The following is a 20,655-nucleotide window of genomic DNA, read 5'->3' as shown; positions in this document are numbered from 1 at the left end:
AATTAAACATGCCTGGGAACAAGCACCAGTGCCTTGTCTAGACTACAACTCCTGTAAATTAATACGAGGTGGAACATGGTTAAAGATCCTCGTGTGGGCAAGCGCCGGCAGTAACTGACTTCGGAGCGGATTCGTGGGACAGTCACTCCTCTGGGCTCCCCGGGGCCCTTCACGTTAAGGGGACTCATGGGAGATCCACTCCCATCACCAGCATTTTCTGCTCGTCATTTCACCCTACAGAGACGAACAGTAGGGCCGGGGCATCTGCCGGGTGAGTGAAGTTTGCCGCCACCTCTTCACTCGCGGCGGCTGCGGCGCGCAGGACAACAGCAGCGCTCCCCTCCCCGCACCCCGCGGCAGCCCGGCCCCCGGAGCGCCGCCTCCGCCCGCGGACCCCGCTCCGCACTCCCCCTGCGACCCGCTGCTGGGCTGCGGAAGCTCGGGACTCGCACGCGGCTCCCCGTGCTCTGGCCATCGGCCCCTCCGCCCCCGGGGTTCAGCAGCCCCCTGCTCCCGAGCGGCTCAGGCCCCGGCCCGTGCCACCGCGCGGGGAGCCTGGCACCCGGCGGGGGTCGCTCTCCCCTTCCCCCACCGCCGGCAGTCGCTCGAGCCTCCGCAGCCCAGGCCCAGGGAGGGATGGGGAGCGGCAGCTGGAGCAGCCCCGAATCGGCTCCTCACCTGGACCCCCGCACCCCCTTACCTGAGTAGCAGCAGCACCGCCCGCCCGCGGGCTCCCCCCCTGCTGCGGGTGCCGGCTCTAAGGAGGCGCCGGCGCGCGGATGCGGGTGTGGGGGGGTGAAAATACGGAAACAGGAACCTGCCGTCGCTTAACGGAGCCTCCGACTGACTGAGCGAGGGGGCGCGAGAGACATAGCGCGGAGCGCGCGTCAGGGAGCGGGAGCGCGCTCCAGGAGTAAGAGTGCTGAGCGGGTGCGCGCACCAGAGCCTGGCAGCCCGTGAGCGCGCTCAATTGGCAAACGGCGCTTCTTGTGTTGGGGAGGGATGCGGTTAAGCTGGGCAGACAGCGCTAGCCGCTAGCAGTGCGCATGCGCCATCCATGACGCTCTTGCGACTGGCCCAGACACAGCGAGCCGCGCTTGGTGGTGTTCGGCGCTGGCTCCCATAGCGCGGCCGCAGCTGCCAGGCGGAAACAGGCTGGATCCCCGCGAGGCTGTGCCTGGGGCACGGCGTGACTGAGCACCGGCCCTCGGGGCATCTCCCCAGTGCTGCGCACCAAGGAGCCGCCCGCCAGGGCTTTCGCCCCGCGTACAGGGCGGCGAGGGGCAGCTGCCGGAGCAGAGCTCGCTGAGCGAGGGTCTGATAGCGGCCTCAGCCTGCCGGGCGGGGACCCCTGCCACGGGTATGTGACTGCAGCGGACACAGGCTCGGAGGCGTGGCTGAGTCATAGAATCTCAGGGTTGGAAGGGACCTCAGGAGGTCATCTAGTCCAACCCCCTGCTCAAAGCAGGGCCAATTCCCGGACAGATTTTTGCCCCAAAAAGTGTTTCTCACAGCCTGCAAAGCTGCCAGGTGCTGCAGTTTTTGACTGGAGCCTGGAAGAGCAGGAGGGAGGGAAAGGGAAGGGAGGACTTTTCAGGAGCATGAGGTGTGTGCATCCTGCCATCTAGGGTTGCCAGTTTTTGTTGGCCCTATTCCTGAAGCTTTCATCACATGACAATCTTTAATTAAAGATTCATCTAATTCCTTGAGATTCCAGGACAATTCCTGGAAGGTTGGCAATCCTAGTGCCATCCCAGGCAGCAGGAGCAGTGCGGGGAAGGGCAGCCCATCACCTATGGTTTGGATTGTATCTCCTGTGAAACCTGCAATTGTTTTCAGATACACATCCACCTCCTGCAGGCAAACTAAACGTAAGTTCTCTTCCTTCCCCAAAATAACCTTAGTTGCACCTTCAGCAACAGTTTGTGGTCCAACAGTCACTTCCAATTACCTCTTTATTAGAAAGTTGGGATCCTAGGTTAGTTTCTACAATAGAAATTGAGTGTTAGAGGGGTCAGAATGACAAAAAATACTTTCTGGGGTCCCATTTGGAACAAAAACAACTAGTTTGCCCTTCAGTTGATGGGGCATGCTGTTCATTCCCAAATTTGATAGTCAGCTGAGGGGGGATATGATAGAGGTCTATACAGTCATGAATGGTGTGGAAAAAGCTAATAGAGAAGTGTTATTTATCCTTTCACAAAATACAAAAACCAGAGGGTTCCTGATGACATTAAGAGGCAGTAAGCTGAATACAAACACAAGGAAATATTTATTTGCACAATGCACAATTAACCTGTGGAACTCAGTGCCAGGGGGTGATGTCATGGTCAAAAATATAACTGCATTCAAAAAGAACTAGATAAATTAATCCGGCTATTAGCCAAGATAGTCAAGGATGCAACCCCATGTTTGGGACAACCCTAAACCTCTGACTGCCAGAAGCAGGAAGGGGAAGACTAGTTGATCGCTCCAACTACCCTGTTCTGTACAGTCTCCCTGAAGCACTGGTACCAGGGATAACACGCTAGATTGACCATTGATCTGATAAAATGTGGCAGGTTCTTATTATCAATTTTTTGTGACAGTTGCAAATTATTCAGATTACAAATAAAGGTAAACTACACTTGGTGTTCGCTTGATAACTGCGTGGACATATCACACTACTATGGTAACACAGTTGGTTCAAATAGTCTTCCACTGCTGTCCCACAGTGCACAAATCATTGTAGAAGTAGAAGAATTTCTAGTATGTATTCAACTGTCAACTTGCCCAGAGGTCTTAACAGTTGGATTCACTGGGGAAGCTATCAATTCTACGCTTTCCTTCCTTCTCCCACATCCCCAATAAGAGAAGTCAATCGGCAGTATAGCAACTCATTATTTTACACTCATTGTTACACCACTGCTTGATAATGTCATGTTGCACCAGTTTAAAGACCTCATTTTTTCCTACATCCACCCTAGTGTTATGTGCATTAATGGAGGTGCAGTGCCCTCTAGAAATATATTCTAAAGTTCTCATTACTGCTCCTTGGAGCAGTACATTCTTACTACAGTAGGTTGGGCTGCAGATTTATTATGGCATTTTTAAACAAAAATCATGAAGCAGTCAGAGTAAATTTAATCAAAGTCACAGATTTAGGTCAAAACTGTGTAAAGTCATGGGGTTATGTGGGGGGGGTCAGGTCCTGCCCCCAGGGGTGGGAGGCCCTGGGAGAGGGCTGGAGAGTGAGCCCACATTGCACTGACCTTGGGCAGCAGGAGCTCCTAAGTCCCCTAGGGCTGAGCCCAGAGGTTGAGAGCGAGACCGCCCCGTGCTCACCCTGGGAAGCGGTAGCTTCTGTGTCCCACGAGGCTGGGCTCAGAGGTTGAGAGCAAACATGTCTTGCATTCACCCTGGGCAGCAGCAGCTCCTTGCCATATCGCAACACCACTCACTCAAATTTGGCCTGGCCGCCATCCTGTGATTATGGAGGGACAACCAGGCCAAACCTGAGAGGTTCCCCATGCACTAAGTCACAACTCCGGGAGCAGGGAGCCAGGCCCAACCCCACAGGACAGGAGCTTCTGTTGTGGGGTGGGCTTGGTCTTCAGCACCCCTCCCAGGCTCTGCCCTCCGCCTAAGTGCTTTATTAAAATCATGGACAGAGAGAAAAGTCACAGATAGAGAAATCATGATATCCGTAACTTTTCCATCACCACAAAAACCCGTAGCCCCAACAGTAGGCAGTGTGGGAAGAAGAGTCACACTCCCACTATATGCTGGTAAATTTACATAGTTCTCCAATGGATGTCCTCATGGGTCAGTGGGTGCTGCCATTTTTACTACACCAAGACCGGTTGCAACATTCATATCCTGGTAAGAGAAGTTGCCTGGTAAGAGATGTCCATAATGGAGTTTTAAAAAATGCAAGACAGCTGTCAAGTGGTGGTAAATGATTTTCTGGGCCTTCATGATAAGTGCTGGAAAGCATTAGAAGTGGTGCACAGACATCAGTGAAATGCTTGTTCGAGCTGCTAGTCTGGTGGACCCTCTGCTTCCCTGGCCACAAAACCATATCCTGGAAATACAGATAGAGGTAGATGAACATTCAATTACACCCTGAGCAAATGCAGCATGGCAGTAGAATGCACTTTAATATAATAAATCCAAAAACTGATAAATATTTCCACATCAAAACTTATTGAAAGATATACACATCACTTTTTCAAAATATTCTGCAATATATAATGCATATGTTCACTTTTTCCTGGTGGGAGATTAAATGGCAGAAACAGGGAGGATGTGTACATGAAGAGTCAGTTTCTGTATGAGTCAGTTTCTATATTTTGTAATGCAGGATACTGGGCAAGAGCAGGGATTAGCAAGGGATATATACTCTCTGTAAGCCTATTGTATAGCTCAATGTAGTGTCAGAACAGTAAGACTCTAAGCACCTAGTGCATGGCAATCTCCTGTTTCATGTCTCTCTCCATAGATGCCTAGTCCTAACTAACTTAGTATGTAATTTATCACTGAAATCAGCCACTGTACCAGGCAACTGGAAGGTAAATAATGTAATGCCAAATTTTAAAAAGAGCTCCAGAGGAGATCCTGGCAATTACAGGCCCTTGAGACTGTATGGGGTAAATTGGTAAAAACTATAGTAAAGAATAGAATTATCAGACACGTAGATAAACACAATTGTTGGGTAAGAGTCAACACAGCTTTTGTAAAGGGAAATCATGCCTCACCAATCTATTAGAATTATTTGAAGGAGTCATCAAGCCTGGTAATAAGAGTGATCCAGTGGATACATTCTACTTGGAGTTTCAGAAAGCATTTGACAAGGTCCTGCACAAAGGCTTCTAAGGAAACTAAGTAGCTATGGGGTAAGAGGGAAGGTCCTCTCGTGGATCAGTAACTGGTTGAAAGATAGGAGACAAAGGGTAGGAATAACTGTTCAGTTTTCACAATGGAGAGAGGTGAACAGTAAATTCCCCAATAATCTATACTGGAACATGTACTGCTCAACACATTCATTAATGATTTGGAAAAGGCAGTAAACAGTGAAGTGAAAGTTTGCAGACAATACAAAATTACTCAAAATAGTTAAGTCCAAAACAGACTGTGACGAGTTACAGAGGGATCTCACAAAACTGGATGACTGGGCAACAAAATGGCAGATGAAATTCAGCATTGATAGATGCAAAGTAATGCACATTGGAAAAAATAATCCCAATTGTACATATACAATGACAAGGTCTAAATTAGCTGTTATCACTGAAGAAAGATTGTGGAGTCATCATGGGTAGTACTCTGAAAACTTCTGCTCAATGCACAGCACGTGTCAAAAAGGCTAACACAATGGTAGAAACTATTAGGAAAAGGATAGAAAATATCATAATGCCACTATATAAATCCATGATGCGCCCATTACCTTGAATACTATGTCCAGTTCTGGTCACCCCATCTCAAAAATGATATAGTAGAACTGGAAAAGGTTCAGAGAAGGGCAACAAAGGTGATCAAGATTACAGAATGACTTCCATAGGAGGAGAGACTAAAAAGATTAGGGCTGTTCAGATTTAAAAAAATAACTAAGGGGGGATATGATAAAAGTCTATAAAATCATGAATGGTGCAGGAAAAGTGTTACTTATGCTTTCACACAATATAAACAACAGGTGACCCAATGAAATGAATAGGCAACAGGTTGAATACACACAACAGGAGGTACTTTTTCACACAATGCACAGTTAACATGTGGAACTCATTGCCATGGGATGTTGTGATCACCAAAAGTATAGCTGGGTTCAAAAAAAAAATTGGATAAGTTCCTGGTAGACAGGTCCATCAATTGCTATTATCCAAGATGGCCAGGGATGCAACCCCATGCTGGGGGCAACCTTAAACCTCTGGCTACCAGAAGCTGGGAGTGGAAGACTGGGGTGGATAATTCCATAATTGCCCTGCTCTTTATATTCCCCCTCAAGCTCTGGTATGTGCCACTGTCAGAGACAGGATAGTGGGTAAGATGGACCATGGTCTGATGCAGTAAGGCAGCTATTATGTTCATATGCCATGTGTCTCCAACATCAGCCATAGCCTTTTCTCCTTGTATTAGTGAATGCTCTCTGATGCACCCATCAGTCTTGCAAAATGTCCTCCTTGGTCTTTCACTTCTGACTTGATACGTTGAGGCAATTGTTTGCTACTGCAGGCAAAAACCAGTGGCCTTTTCAGCACAGCTACTGAGCCAATATCAAAAGGAGAAAAAAGGATAAAATCAGTATCTGTAGCAACCTTTTACTGGGGCTTAGGAATGTCAAATGATAAAGTATCTATTTTTCTCTAGTTTTGCATTCCAAACTGGAGTTATTACAGACTGGCTCAGACACTGATATGGTAAACAGATCGCCAGTGGCTCTCCAGTATTGGGCTGCTGCTGCTACTCCCTTACCATTATGGTTATTAAAGATTTGTATTGCAGTAAAACCTGCAAACCCTAGTCAAGGATTAAGGCCCCCGTAGTTCTAGACACGATACACATACATAACAAAACAATCTCTGCCACAAAAGAATGTATAATCGAAATATATGAGGAAAGTAAAAAAGTGGATACAAGCAAATAGATAAGGGAATACAAGGTAACGTTCAGGTGACCAAGGGAATTGTGGATTCCAAACATTTCAAAGGGCAAATGTAATAATAGCCCTTAGCTTCAGGCAACTCTAGCCTCGGATGATCTCACCTTGAGTAAGATTCCCAAAAGGGAAAGATGAAAATTGTTCCAGAGAGTTATCTGAAAGCTGGGGAGACATGCTACAACTTTATTTTCCCATATGGTCCTTTTGGCTGAACTAAGGCAGCGGTGAAACATTGTTATCTATTATAAAGATAGAAATATCTATCCAGCCACCAAGGTACATGTCAAAGCATTCAAATATCTTTAGTGTGACTGTTTCTCAAACAAAGCGGCGACAGACTGAAGAAAAGTCAGGGCTGAAAAACAGAACATTGCATTAGGATGCCTGTGGGCCATACAATTGTACATACTACCGTGTGAAATTAAATGAATTGTAAATATTTTGCTTAATGCCATAATGATACTACTGCTGGTTTTCATGCCTTCAAGCATACTGCCTTAAAGAAAACCATACAGCACCGGAACTGACTTTGCATGTATTGTAGATGTTGCTGGACATGGGATGGCAGATAAAATATTATGTAAATACTTTGGCCAAAGTGCCACGGTTTGTGCTCTAGCAATTCAATACTCCTGTTTTTATGTTGTGGTCCATTTGTGCCTTTGGTATTTTTTTACCCGCACTTCAGGACTGGCCATGTGAAATAGCTCTGCCAGCTGCTAGCACAAGCTGTGCTAGTGGTTTCTGTTCTGACCTGGTAGGTTTAGTACCAGAGAGGGTGAAAACCAGGAGAGTGACAGAGGAAAGAGAGAGAAAATGGGGGATCCACACTTTCATCCTTGTGTAGCTATAACTGCCCTTTTACAAATGCTAAAGGCAGCAGCTGTGTGAACCCAGAGGCAAGTTTCCCAAACCAGCATAAAAGGACCACAAATAAGTACCTTTTACTATGAAAAGCAATTACTAAGTGTAGAGGCTCCCTTATCACCCCAAGAACTCCTCCACTGGGAAATAATCAGTAGGTGTCACCCCAGGAACTTATAAGGATACGCTTCAGTTGGTGCAAGCTCAAGTGATTGAGTTCCATGTGGATACATCCCACTATCATGGTAATGCATTCAGCACAAATAGTCCTCCCTTGGAAGTCACTTGAAGCTACAGGTGCTCAGCACTTCTGGCAAAAATAGGCCCTAGGTTTCTCAAGCTGGGTCTCCTGAAAATGAGGAGGCAAAGCACACAGTTAGTGGACACCTCTGAAAATTCTGTTTTAAATGACTTGCTCCATGTCACATAGGAAGTGTGTAGTGAAGCCAGGAATAGAATCCAGTTCAGTATCATAACTACAAAACCATTCTCTCTCTTCCCACAGCCTTCTCCTTCATTAACTACACACTTTTCAATTCTTGAAGCAAATGAGTTGGTGTCCTGTTACAACTTCATTTATTACACACTCTTCCTTTTTCACTATCTGTGCCCTGAATAAACAAAAATTCCATCGTGTGAAACCCAATTACCCCAGCGCAGAATCTCAGTAAGCAGTGTTGTTGTAGTTGTGTCAGTCCCAGGATATTAGAGAGGCAAGGTAGGCTAGTGATTGATAGGATTTGGGACAAAGCTAAAAGTCACGCAGAGATACCCCAGAAGCCCTAGTATCCCCTCACAAAATAAAAGTATTTCCCATTGAAACTTATGCCAACACACAGGTTTTTTCTTCTTCTTCCCAAAGTTTGCTGGCTCTGGTTTTCCTTTACTTTGTGGCCCCTTTGTACTAGTACAGAATCACAAAAGGTCTTAAATGCAGTGTAGCCAATTCTCGAGACTTATTGCAAGGTTCACAATATTTGGTGTTTTTCTTAAAGCTCAAGCCCCTGGAGTCAAGTGAATACACCAGAATGTCAGCTTTCATTCAAGCCCTCATGGTTATGAAGATAAGCTTGAAAACCACGAACCTGCACAGTTCACGAGTCAGAAGGCAAATAAAAATAACACATTTGGAGTTCTTTTTTAAAATCTCCTGATTCTGGGGGGCCTGACAAATTATCCTTCAACATTTGAAGTTGGCGAGATTATAAATGTGCGTTGCAAAATACTGCTATAGAGGAGTTCTGTTACTGTCATAACAGCACTAACCCAGTACTCACTTGGCTTCTGTGATATGCAGTATGTTGGGGGTGGGCCAGAGCTCATTGCACTCTACCTGTTCTGTGCTGGGGTAGCAGCCCCTAGAGGACCACTATAAGCTGGCATAATTTAAAGCAGCCCTGAGAAAAGAGCCAGAATTATGGAGGAGCAACTACGACTTTTCCTAGGCTGGCTACAGAAAAGTAAGAATGCAGAATTTGGCCCCCTTTCTTCAAAACTTGAGTCCTATTCTCCCATACAGGGCTGGGTGAAAATAGGACCTCACATCTGGATCTGGTGTGATTTAAGAAGCATGCAAAAAAGTTGTGTCTGTCCGAGAGTTCTGAAAGTGCAGAATCTATGTTGTTTTTGATGTCTTTATCTATTTTAAATAAAGACTGTACAATTGTGGAAAAAAAGACTGGGAAAGAAATCCAAAGATCTGCCCTCACTTATTTGTCTTCCCATTCCAAGAAATCCAGACCTCTTACCACGCAGAAAAAAAATATTAAAAAGATAGATACTAATCTCTTGGGGGGCTGTTATGTAAAATATTTTCATTCATAGACACTTAACTTTCATATAGGAATACTGTCAATGTCACAATAATTGGGGAAATAAAAGAAACCCTCAGTGTTATACAAAACTTGTTTGTTTTGCATGTTTTTAAAGTGATTGTTAAAATGTCAATTATTCAGCATCTGTAAAATAAGTTTTTAACATTCTAAAGAATGCTTTAGAAACTCTAAAGAGCCTTTGAAAGATCTATAAGTACTTTTTAAAACATTAGAATTTGCAATAAAATTTCCACTGATTTAAGACCTGATTTCAAACCTGTTAGAAATCAATAAATCCCAATCAACCAAATTAATTTAAACATAAATTAGTAACATCACAGAAAATGTTTTTAAAACATTTAAAATAATAGCCACATGTATGTACAGCAAAGATTGTAATGGATCAGCAAAATATGCATTTTTATGTTTTCCCAGTGCATTTTTTAAACTGCTCTTTAGAAATGCCTTTTGGTACATCTGCATCAGTATAAGCAAATAAACTGCTTAAGCTTCCACCTGTGGGAAAAATAGATAATCTGTTGTGATTGACTGAGGAGTACTGCTCATACAAGTTAGAAAATAGCACTTCAGCAGAGGATACAGAAGCACTTAAAAGAGCTGCAGTGAAACTAAACAAACTTTTCTGTCCCATTTATCAAAGCACTTGCAGTTTCCAGTTCAAAGCAGGAGAAACAATAACAAATATTGCACAAGAAATGTTATCTGTATCCAAAACATTTTAGTAAAGTGTCTTTATAAATCTGTGTAGACCTGTTCTCTCTTGGCACTTCCACTCTTGCAGTGTTTTTCATTTGAGTTTTGACCACTTTTTGTTGTGTCATGGAGCTTTGTGCCTTACTATGCAGTGGTTTTATAGTAAGAAGAGATTTGTGGGTCAAGGAGGGTGGTACAAAATTATTATTAAAATTAGGTGGACAGGTTGTGGAATAAATTATCTCATGGATACTATGAGCTGTCTGTATTTAAATGCAAGATACAGCTGTTCAGTGGTCTCTTTTCTGAGTGAATGAAGCAGAAACAACTCCACTACCAAACCAGCTTTCCTGTGAACTCCAGCTGAGCAGAAATGGTCTGTTCCATAAGGCTGAATTGGTATACTTGAAAATATTAAGGTATGGGGCTTCGATATACATTTTTTAAAATTAATTTTAAGAAAATCCAACTACATATAATATAGCCATATAAACAAAATAATTCTAACAAAATATGCATACAGACATAATAAAAATATACAGACCATCCTTTATAATCAGTAATGGTTCTGTAAGATTAAAAGTAGTCAATTAGTCAATACAAAATTATTATAGGTGGGACTAGTAGCACTGTCCATAAAGTTGCCAACACTTCTCAACATAAGACCCTATTTTCGGTTGTTTGTAACTCTGCCAAACTTTAACCATTTGGACTGAAATTTACCATCCTGGGTGTCTTCACTGGGCTGAATTATTCTAGCAAATTTCAGCCACAATGGTCCAGCTATTTCTGAGAACAAGAAAAGGGAAAAAATATGTTTTGTCCATGTTCAAAAATTATGTGTTCTTTGAGAAGCTCTAATGCCACCATGTTTTGGAACAGGGACTAGAAATTTGATAGGGGCTGGCTTGTGTGTCAGATGTGTCTTTTGCTGTTCCTGTGAAAATCTGCCTAAATTTGGCCAAGTTATAAGCTTTTGGGTGGGAAAAGTAGCAGTTTGCACATGATCAGTAGAGACTTACTGGAGCTTCACAGTTAAATTCCCAGTGGTTCCATCCACACTGGACATGCTCCAGCCCAAGGATGAGCAGGACTTTCCCTGTAATTACAGCTCTGGGCTGCTGAGGGTGCAGCTGCAGAACTGAGAGTTTAAGTGAGGCAGCATGGAGGTGGAAACTGCCTGATCTGAATGCAAAGAGGCAGCTCAGGGGTCAGAGGGAGTAGATTGGGACAAGGATCTGGGGAGAGAGAGACTGGGACTGGAGGGGGAAGGAAACTGGAATTGGGAGTTGGGGTGGGGGCAGATTGAGACTGGGATCTAGGGGGAGACTGGCTGGGTAAGGAGAAATAGTGTGTCATCATGTAATTAAAGTATCTCATAATGCATACACATAAGAGGGCTGAATTAAGGTGGCAACCTTAATGTTGCCATTTCCTAACTTCTGAGTGCTTGACTTTTCCGCTTTAATAATGTTCTTTTAACATAATTTGTTTTTATATATACATGCACACAGCATGAGAGCTGTTGGAAGTTCAGTACTTCTGAAAATCATCTCACTTATTTAGATTCTATTTGTAAAAACTTGGCTTCTTGTGTTTTCCCCTCTGGATTTGGACTGCTTGTTAATTCCCAAAAGTCCATTCCAGGCTTAAAGAATTGTGGGTAAGAATAGACAATATTGTTCTTACCTGTATATCTGTCTTCTCATAACAGGAAATCCATACTGATTTTTTCCTATTTTTTATAAATATATTTATTAATTGTTTTAGGACTTTAAGCGTTTGACTATCTACTTACAAGGCAGTTCTTAGGTTTATATAGCAGTTGGGCACCAAAACCCCTCACTTAGAGTTACCATATTTCAGGTTCCCAAAAAGAGGACACGGGGGAGAAGGGGAACAGATCTGGGGAAATACAGTTGGCGGTGATGGAGGGGTACATACAGCCGGGGTACTCCCTGGAGGTGAAGGGCAGTGTCACTCCCTGTCACAGTGCAAGGACAGCTGACGCAAGCCCAGGATAAAGCGATAGCTGTCAATCAGCGCCTCCCTGCAGGACCTCCCCATCCCAGGGCTAGGAGCCAGGGCCTGAGTGGGTGGGATCTGGCAGCTGTGGCTTGCAGGAGAATGGACCAATCAACTGTAGATGCAGGGGAGGGACCAGTCAGGAAACAGACCAACTGGGGCTCTTTCTGAGCTGCAGCTTCTCCGCTCTGCAAAAACCTCAGTCATTTCCTGTTATTTGAAAAATCCGCCCAGACAGAGAAAGGAGGCTCAAAAAAGAGGCTGTGTCCAGGACAATTCTCACCAGTGAGCTGCCTCCATGTGTACGCATAAGTGTGGTCATCCCAGTATCCTTTCCTGACCAGTGGCTTTCCTATTGAGAAAACAAATTTACAAATGAGAACAAAATTATCTATTTTACAACATAAAGCAATACTATGGGAAAGACCATTTTATCCATAGTTTGGGTGGACAATATAATCACCTATTCTCAGGTATACATATAGTAGCCCCTGAGTGCCCTCTTCCCTTAGATTGCCTTCACAGGTCATACATGATCATACCTTTCAAAGATGATTAGCTAATGACAGCAAAGAGTCCTGTGGCACCTTATGTAATATATGCCATCATATGCCAGCAATGCCCCTCTGCTATGTACATCGGCCAGACTGGACAGTCCCTACGTAAAAGGATAAATGGACACAAATCAAATATTAGGAATGGCAATATACAAAAACCTGTAAGAGAACACTTCAACCTCCCTGGACACACAATAGCAGATTTAAAGGTAGCCATCCTGCAGCAAAAAAACTTCAGGACCAGACTTCAAAGAGAAACTGCTGAGCTTCAGTTCATCTGCAAATTTGACACCATTAGCTCAGGATTAAACAAAGACTGTGAATGGCTAGCCAACTACAGAAGTAGTTTCTCCTCCCTTGGTGTTCACACCTCAACTGCTAGAAGAGGGCCTCATCCTCCCTGATTGAACTAACCTCGTTATCTCTAGCCTGACTCACTCTTGCTTGCATATTTATACGTGCCTCTGAAAATTTCCACTCCATGCATCGGAAGAAGTGGGTATTCACCCACGAAAGCTCATGCTCCTATACGTCTGTTAGTCTATAATGTGCCACAGGACTCTTTGCTGCTTTTACAGATCCAGACTAACACGGCTACCCCTCTGATAGCTAATGACAGTTTGTACTATTGTTTTCTGTTTCACTGGATGAAGATGTTTTCACATGATATCCTGCTGGAGGGTTTTGGATATAAAGTTTTTTGGAAACAAACCTAAGTCCAGCACATGCAATTTCGTTAATCTTTTCTTAAACTCAGTTATGTTGTAACTTGTCTCTATACAACTAATTACTATTGCTCCAAAAACAGCCAGAGCCTCTCTAAAATCTTTCTCAAGCTATTAGTTGTTGTTATTGTATTTATCAATATTTGGTACAATATAAGCACAAAAACCAACAAAACAAGGAAAGCCAAAAATTGACTAGTACAAAGTTGGCTGCTTGATGGAGTCTGATTAGACCACGTGGAGAGGCTCAAAGTGATCAGGAATTAATTTTCTTCTCAGTCCATCCCACAATCACATGTTTCAGTAGAAGATTGTCCTAAGTGAAACTTGAATGACCTGTTCTACTTTTCATTAACAGCTGCACAGAAAAAAAGATCAAGCTCCCACTAAGGAACAAGAAAAACCAGCTACTGTATCCAGAAAGAAAGCTTGAAAAGTTCCATCCAGGCAATTAGTTCCTCCTTCTAGCCGCAATAGCACAAAGGAAAGGATGTGACCATCAAGGTAGTAGCATCACAACTGCTACACATCTTAAAAGTTAACCTCCCTCCAAAAATCAGGCACCCCACAGAAAAGGAACAGTGCCCTCACTTATAACATCAGAAAACAGAGCAGGCCCCTACCCTGCAGCCAGGAGTCAGTTCAGCAGCTGAGCTTTCTACATTTTGGATCCCTGATTCAGGCAGTAGCACCATACTCTGTCCCTATCCCTGTCCCTAAGAAGAGGCAGAGTGGGAGCCCTCACTGCTGCTGGCTGCCTAGATAATTATTAAAGTAAATCACCTTCTTTCATCAGTAGCTGCCCAGAATTTTGTTCCGCTCTTTTCAGTCGGGCAGAGAAAAAGCTCCAATTGGTTCAAAACACATCAGACTGTCCGCTTAGCAACACAGGTTATTGAGGACACTTTACTCTGGTTGGCCACTCTGTGCATTGGCTCCCCATTGAATACAAGGGTTGTTTCATGGTTTCTGTCCTTATATCCAGAGTCCTCATGGAGCCAGGACTCTCTCCAGGAAAAATATATAAAGCTTTGTTAATTTATTGTTATTTATGGAGTGCTAGCAGCATGCTGAGAGCCTGCACAAATGGAGGAAAATGAGGATTCGTGTCTCAAGGGATCTCAAAATGAGAAAGCCTGATCCTGCACCCAATCCATTAACAGAACTTCCATTAACATTAATGAAATATCTGCATGTGTAATAGCCCTAGATCTTATGGGCTCTTTTGTGGCTTTTAGTCATATCCCTGCATTGGAGGTGGAATGGAGTTGCTCTGCACCAGCAGGAGCAATTGTAAGTATTATGGATCAGGGAGATATTGTACAGTGCCTTCCAGAGTGCCCAGGAACCCAGAAGTAGTGTATTCCCTGCACCATCTGTTATGGGGATGCAGTGTATGTTCCCCTGAATGAGTCACCAACTCTGCTAGCCACTGTATGCTCCCCTCCCTTTAGGATTACTTATCAAAGGCAATAGCAGGATGCAGTGACACTGTAGTTATGACCGGCTCTTGCACAGTGGATTCCAGATGGCGGTGAGTCTTTTTGCACTCTCCCCCTTCCCTGGCACACCAGAACACACCAAGGGCCAAATACAATCTATCTGAACCCATGTTAGATAACGCAAACAAAAATGGTACTTGCATTACCACTAATTGTGCTTAAATTAATTTACCTGGTCATGGTATCCATAGCAGAGCGAATACACTGCAGTTTAGATGGTATGAGCCAAATTCAGAGATGATATGGTAATATAAGTTCCATGACAGTAAGATGGTGTATATTGCTGCAGACATGGTGAGAGATCAAGAAGTGGGGTTGTAGCTTTATTTTATACCTCTCTACAGTCTTCTGTTGATGGTTTGTTTTGTTTGTTTTCTGCTTCAAACTTCCCTTTTTGCCTTTTCAGAGTCTAAACTATGCCAGTTTACACCAATTTATTGACATGTAACCCATGCCTCCATTGAACCAAGGCCATATCCTGCTGAGGTATTTTACTGGCAAAATGGCAACCTTTAGGGTTGAGGGGAGGAAAATTTAGGCAGCAGGTTTTGAACAGACAAACGCTTCCCTAAAGACACTGCCTAAGGGCATATCATCATAATCCACTTTGGCCCCAACCAGGATGACTCCAACTCTGTCATAATAATATTAATTTTATATAGTGTCTTTCATAAGAGTATAATATATCTCTTTATAGTTGTAATGATACAATTACAGAATTAAATAATAGGTAGTAGTATAGTTACAGGGTTACATAATGCATTGTGTAACACAGAAGAGAAGAAAGAAAAAGAAATTAAGAGGCACAGGAAAGGGAGAAAAGAGTGGTTTACTGGAGGTAGCTAGTAAATTGCCCAGCAGCTTTTCCTGGAAGAAATGAGCTTTTCTCTCATTAAGCTTGCAGAACACCTTGTAGACCTAGGAACATTGTACCAACCTAAGTTCCAATCCAAAGAGAAGACATTGGTCATTTCTTTACCTGCCAGTACTTTTCTCTGCTCCCCATGCTCTCTGCATCCAGCTGAACTCACTGTCCAAACATCAATACAGAGAGGGATGCCTTTTGAAACCTCTGTTCCTGAAATGGTAGGGCTGGCATGCTGAAAGTACAAAAAGCACTGAAAGTTTTCCTACCTCATTAAACATTCTTCATCAGAATATTTAAGACCCTACACCACCAGCACTCCCAGCTATCTCCGTGACACCACAGATTTCCTGAGAAAACTACAATGCATTGGTGACCTCCCAGAAAACACCCTCCTAGCCACCATGGATGTAGAGGCTCTCTACACAAACATCCCACACACAGATGGAATACAAGCGGTCAGGAACAGTATCCCTGATGATGACACAGCACAACTTATTGCTGAGCTCTGTGACTTTATCCTCACGCACAATTATTTCAAATTTGGTGACAATATATACCTCCAGACCAGTGGCACCGCTATGGGCACCCGCATGGCCCCACAATACGCCAACATTTTTATGGCTGACCTGGAACAACGCTTCCTCAGCTCTCGTCCACTCATGCCCCTTCTCTACCTATGCTACATTGATGACATCTTCATCACCTGGACCCATGGGAAGGAGACCCTGGAAGAATTCCACCATGATTTCAACAGCTTCCACCCCACCATCAACCTCAGCCTGGACCAATCTACATGGGAGGTCCACTTCCTAGACACCACTGTACAAATAAGTGATGGCCACATTAACACCACCCTATACCGAAAACCCACCAACCACTACGCCTACCTTCGTGCCTCCAGCTTCCACCCCGGTCACACCACACGATCCATCATCTACAGCCAAGCACTGAGGTACAATCGCATCTGCTCCAACCCCTAAGACCAACTACAGAAGCAGTTTCTCCTCCCTTGGTGTTCACACCTCAACTGCTAGCAGAGCACCTCACCCTCCCTGATTGAACTAACCTCGTTTTCTCCATACTGATTTATACCTGCCTCTGGAGATTTCCATTACTTGCATCTGAAGAAGTGAGGTTCTTACCCACGAAAGCTTATGCTCCCAATACTTCTGTTAGTCTTAAAGGTGCCACAGGACCCTCTTTTGTTTTGTAAAGTTACTCCAGTCTCATAGCCGCAGAAAAGACAAGGAAATGAGAAAGTGGCTAATGCTGGTTTTGGAGGGGTGCAAATTCTGTCCTTAGATATAGCTGTGTGCTCCGTTCAAGTAGATGACTGCACGCTGAGCATCTCAATCAGCTCTTGTAAGATTGATCTAGAAATCCTGATTCCCAACCCTATATTCTAATCCATTGTTTCTCAATTTGGATCCATGTCTGTTTTCAAAATCACTTTTAGATTGTTTTAAAAACTCTGTGGACTTCAACTTCATTCCCACAGATGCCAAGTTTTATATCTAGCACAAGTTGATTTGACAGAAATAGTATATGAGTGAATATATAGCTATAGTGGACAATCATACACCTCAGGGAGAGAAATAGCACAAAAACCTGGTGTGTAGTTATAAAGATATCCACGTATTTTGGGGTATATTCCAAGGCACAAAACTGAAGTAGAAGGGCTTTAATGACCTCTAAAAGTGCAACTACCATATTCCTATGCCTCATTTTTTCATATGTCTTACTGCTATTATAAAACATTTAAGTAATGTGGCTTGGTTAATAAGACTCACTCCAACATTTATACTAATTACCAGCACAATGGGGATCCCCCACTGGCCAATTAGACACCTTTTAATAGCAACACTTTGTAGAATAATACATAAAAGAGAAAAGAGAAACCAAGTATGAGAAAAAAAATCACATGGAAGAGTGATCCAATTGCTAGAGCAGATGAGTTTTATGGCTTTGTTAGTGTGCTGGTTTCTTGGATTATATGTACTGAAGCCTTTTTCCTGATGTCCTGAGTTTTTTTTCACCTTCCCTTTTTAGAGCTGAGATGAGCTACATCCTTTTTGTAAAGTTCACTGACCTCTCTCACACACTGGGTTCCTGGAGATTCTCTCTCACTGTTAACAGTTCCATTTGCTCTGTGTCTTATACTGTGTCTGTAGCTTTTGCAGTAGTCATGCCAATTCTCATTCAGCCTTTTCTTCAGATCCATAATATAGTGGCAGCAGCTTCCGGTTTCATTGGACATAGGCAACATGTGTTCAGTTGCAAAGCTACCATACATTTCTTTAACAAAACTGGTATAATTGAATCAAACAAATATTTCCAGTAATTTGTTATTTCATCCAATTAGCATTTCCTTGTCATCTACAGCCTGCAGCCATATTGTCTTCTGCTGTGATTCCATCAGATCTCACAAGCTAGCAGGTGCCAGTATTTTGATAGGACACCTTCAAGGATAACCAAGCATGTCCCAGAGAATGCTGCCCATTCAATAGGGTGTGGTTTCCCTATGAGTCAGTACTGAATCAATGATTGGAATAACAGAGACTTGGTGGGGTAGCTCTTGACTGGAGCACTGTCATGGATGAGTATAAACTGTTCAGGAAGGACAGGCAGGGGAGGAAAGGTGAAGGAGTTGCACTGCATGTAAAGAGCGGTATGATTGCTCAGAGTTCCAGTATGAAACTGGAGAAAAGCCTGTTGAGAGTCTTTGGGTTAAGTTTAGAAGCGAGAGCAACAAGGGTGATGTTGTGGTGGGCGTGTACTATAGACCACTGGACCAGGAGGATGAGGTAGACGAGGCTTTCTTCGGACAATTAACTGAAGTTTCCAGAACACAGGCCCTGATTCTAATTGGGGACTTCAATCACCCTGACATCTACTGGGAGAGCAATACAGCAGTGCACAGACAATCCGGGAAGTTTTTGGAGAGTGTTGGGGACAACTTCCTGGTGCAACTACTGGAGGAACCAACCAGGGGCCGTTCTCCTCTTGACCTGCTGCTTACAAACAGGGAAGAATTGGTAGGGGAAGTAAAAGTGGGTGGCAACCTGGGCAGCAGTGACCATGAGATGGTTGAGTTCAGGATCCTCACAAAAGGAAGAAAAGAGACTAGCAGAATACGGACCCTGGTCTTCAAAAAAGCAGACTTTGATTCCCTTAGGGAACTGATGAGCAGGATCCTCTGGGAAGCTAATATGAGGGGGAAAGGAGTCCAGGAAAGCTGGCTGTATTTTAAAGAAACCTTATTGCGGGCACAGGAACAAACCATCCCGATGTGCAGAAAAAACAGCAAATATGGCAGGTGACCAGCTTGGCTTAACAGTGAAATCTTCAGTGAGCTTAAACACAAAAAGGAAGCTTACAAGAAGTGGAAACTTGGTCAGATGACTAGGGAGGAGTATAAAAATATTGCTCGAGCATGCAGGGGTGTAATCAGGAAGGCCAAAACACAACTGGAGTTGCAGCTAACAAGGGATGTGGAGGGTAACAAGAAGGGTTTCTACAGGTATGTTAGCAACAAGAAAAGGGTCAGGGAAAGTGTGGGACCCTTAATGAATGGGGAGGCAATCTAGTGACAGATGATGTGGAAAAAGCTGAAGTACTCAAACCTTTTTTTGCCTCCGTCTTCACAGACAAGGACAGCTCCCACACTGCTGTCCTGGGCAACACAGTATGGGGAGGAGCTGAACAGCCCTCAGTGGTGAAAGAAAAGGTTAAGACTATTTAGAAAAGCTGGACATGCACAAGTCCATGGGTCCAGATCTAATGCATCTGAGGGTGCTGAGGGAATTGGCTGATGTGATTGCAGAGCCATTGGCCATTATCTTTGAAAACTCGTGGTGATCGGGGGAGGTGCCAGATGATTGGAAAAAGGCTAATGTAGTGCCCATTGTTAAAAAAGGGAAGAAGGAGAATCCGGGGAACTACAGACCAGACAGTCTCACCTCAATCCCTGGAAAAATTATGGAGCAGGTCCTCAAGGAAACCATTTTGAAGCACTTGGAGGAGAGGAAGGTGATAAGGAACAGTCAACATGGATTCACCAAGGGCAAGTCATGCCTGACCAACCTGATTGCCTTCTAGGATGAGATAACAGGCTCTGTGGATATGGGGAAAGCGGAGGACATGATATATATTGACTTTAGCATAGCTCTGATACAGTCTCCCACAGTATTCTTGCCAGAAAGTTAAAAAAGTATGGATTGGATGAATGGACTATAATTGGATAGAAAGCTAGCTAGATTGTCAGGCTCAATGGGTAGTGATCAATGGCTAGATGTCTAGTTGGTAGCCGGTATCAAGCGGAGTGCCTCCGGGGTCGTTCCTGGAGTCGGTTTTGTTCAACATCTTTATTAATGATCTGCACGATGGGATAGATTGAACCCTCAGCAAGTTTGCGGATGACACTAAGCTGGGGGGAGAGGTAGATACACTGCAGGGTAGGGATAGGGTCCAGAGTAACCTAGACAAATTGGAGGACTGGGCCAAAAGAACTCTGATGAGGTTCAACAAGGACAAGTGCTGAGTCCTGCACTTAGGACGGAAAATCCCATGCACCGCTACAGGCTGGGGACCGACTGGCTAAGCAGCAGTTCTGCAGAAAAGGACCTGGGGATTTCAGTGGATGAGAAGCTGGATATGAGTCAGCACTGTGCCCTTGTTGCCAAGAAGGCTAACGGCATATTGGACTGCATTAGTAGGAGCATTGTCAGCAGATTGAGGGAAGTGATTATTTCCCTCTATTCGGCACTGGTGAGGCCACATCTGGAGTATTGCATCCAGTTTGGGCCCCCCACAACAGAAAGGATGTGGACAAATTGGAGAGAGTCCAGTGGAGGGCAACAGAAATTATCAGCTGGCTGGGGCACATGACTTACGAGGAGAGGCTGAGGGAATTGGGCTTGTTTAGTCTGCAGAAGAGAAGAGTGAGGCGGGATTTG

General features: G+C 44.0%; 2 protein-coding genes and 1 long non-coding RNA gene across 16 annotated transcripts in view; 1 reads left to right on the top strand and 2 right to left on the bottom strand.

The window, feature by feature from the left end:
* FUT8 (fucosyltransferase 8) overlaps positions 1 to 1,036 on the bottom strand; it is a 246,741-nt gene extending 245,705 nt beyond the window's left edge. For 8 of the 14 annotated variants that reach the window (XM_065595268.1, XM_065595258.1, XM_065595259.1 and 5 more), the window contains exon 1: positions 701 to 886. The gene's annotated coding sequence lies outside the window, so the exon portion shown is untranslated. Of the gene's footprint in view, positions 1 to 700 lie in introns of all 14 variants that reach the window. The other 6 variants (XM_065595255.1, XM_065595262.1, XM_065595266.1 and 3 more) reach the window with 5 other exon arrangements.
* Positions 1,037 to 1,050: 14 nt separating this feature from the next.
* Positions 1,051 to 20,655, top strand: part of C1QTNF4 (C1q and TNF related 4) — a 146,562-nt gene continuing 126,957 nt past the window's right edge. The window contains exon 1 of the mRNA XM_024108326.3: positions 1,051 to 1,871. The gene's annotated coding sequence lies outside the window, so the exon portion shown is untranslated. The remainder of the gene's footprint in view (positions 1,872 to 20,655) is intronic.
* LOC135983417 (uncharacterized) lies at positions 7,707 to 12,708 on the bottom strand. The gene is made up of 4 exons (XR_010601048.1): positions 12,591 to 12,708; positions 12,332 to 12,400; positions 11,713 to 11,758; positions 7,707 to 7,844 (listed from the first exon to the last, which is right to left on the bottom strand). It is a non-coding gene; the product is annotated as an uncharacterized LOC135983417 (long non-coding RNA).

Source organism: Chrysemys picta, chromosome 4 (genome assembly GCF_011386835.1).
Source record: "Chrysemys picta bellii isolate R12L10 chromosome 4, ASM1138683v2, whole genome shotgun sequence".
Lineage (NCBI taxonomy): Eukaryota > Metazoa > Chordata > Testudines > Emydidae > Chrysemys > Chrysemys picta.
The sequence above is the reverse complement of the archived record's forward strand: the minus strand, read 5'-3'. Positions and strand labels throughout refer to the sequence as shown.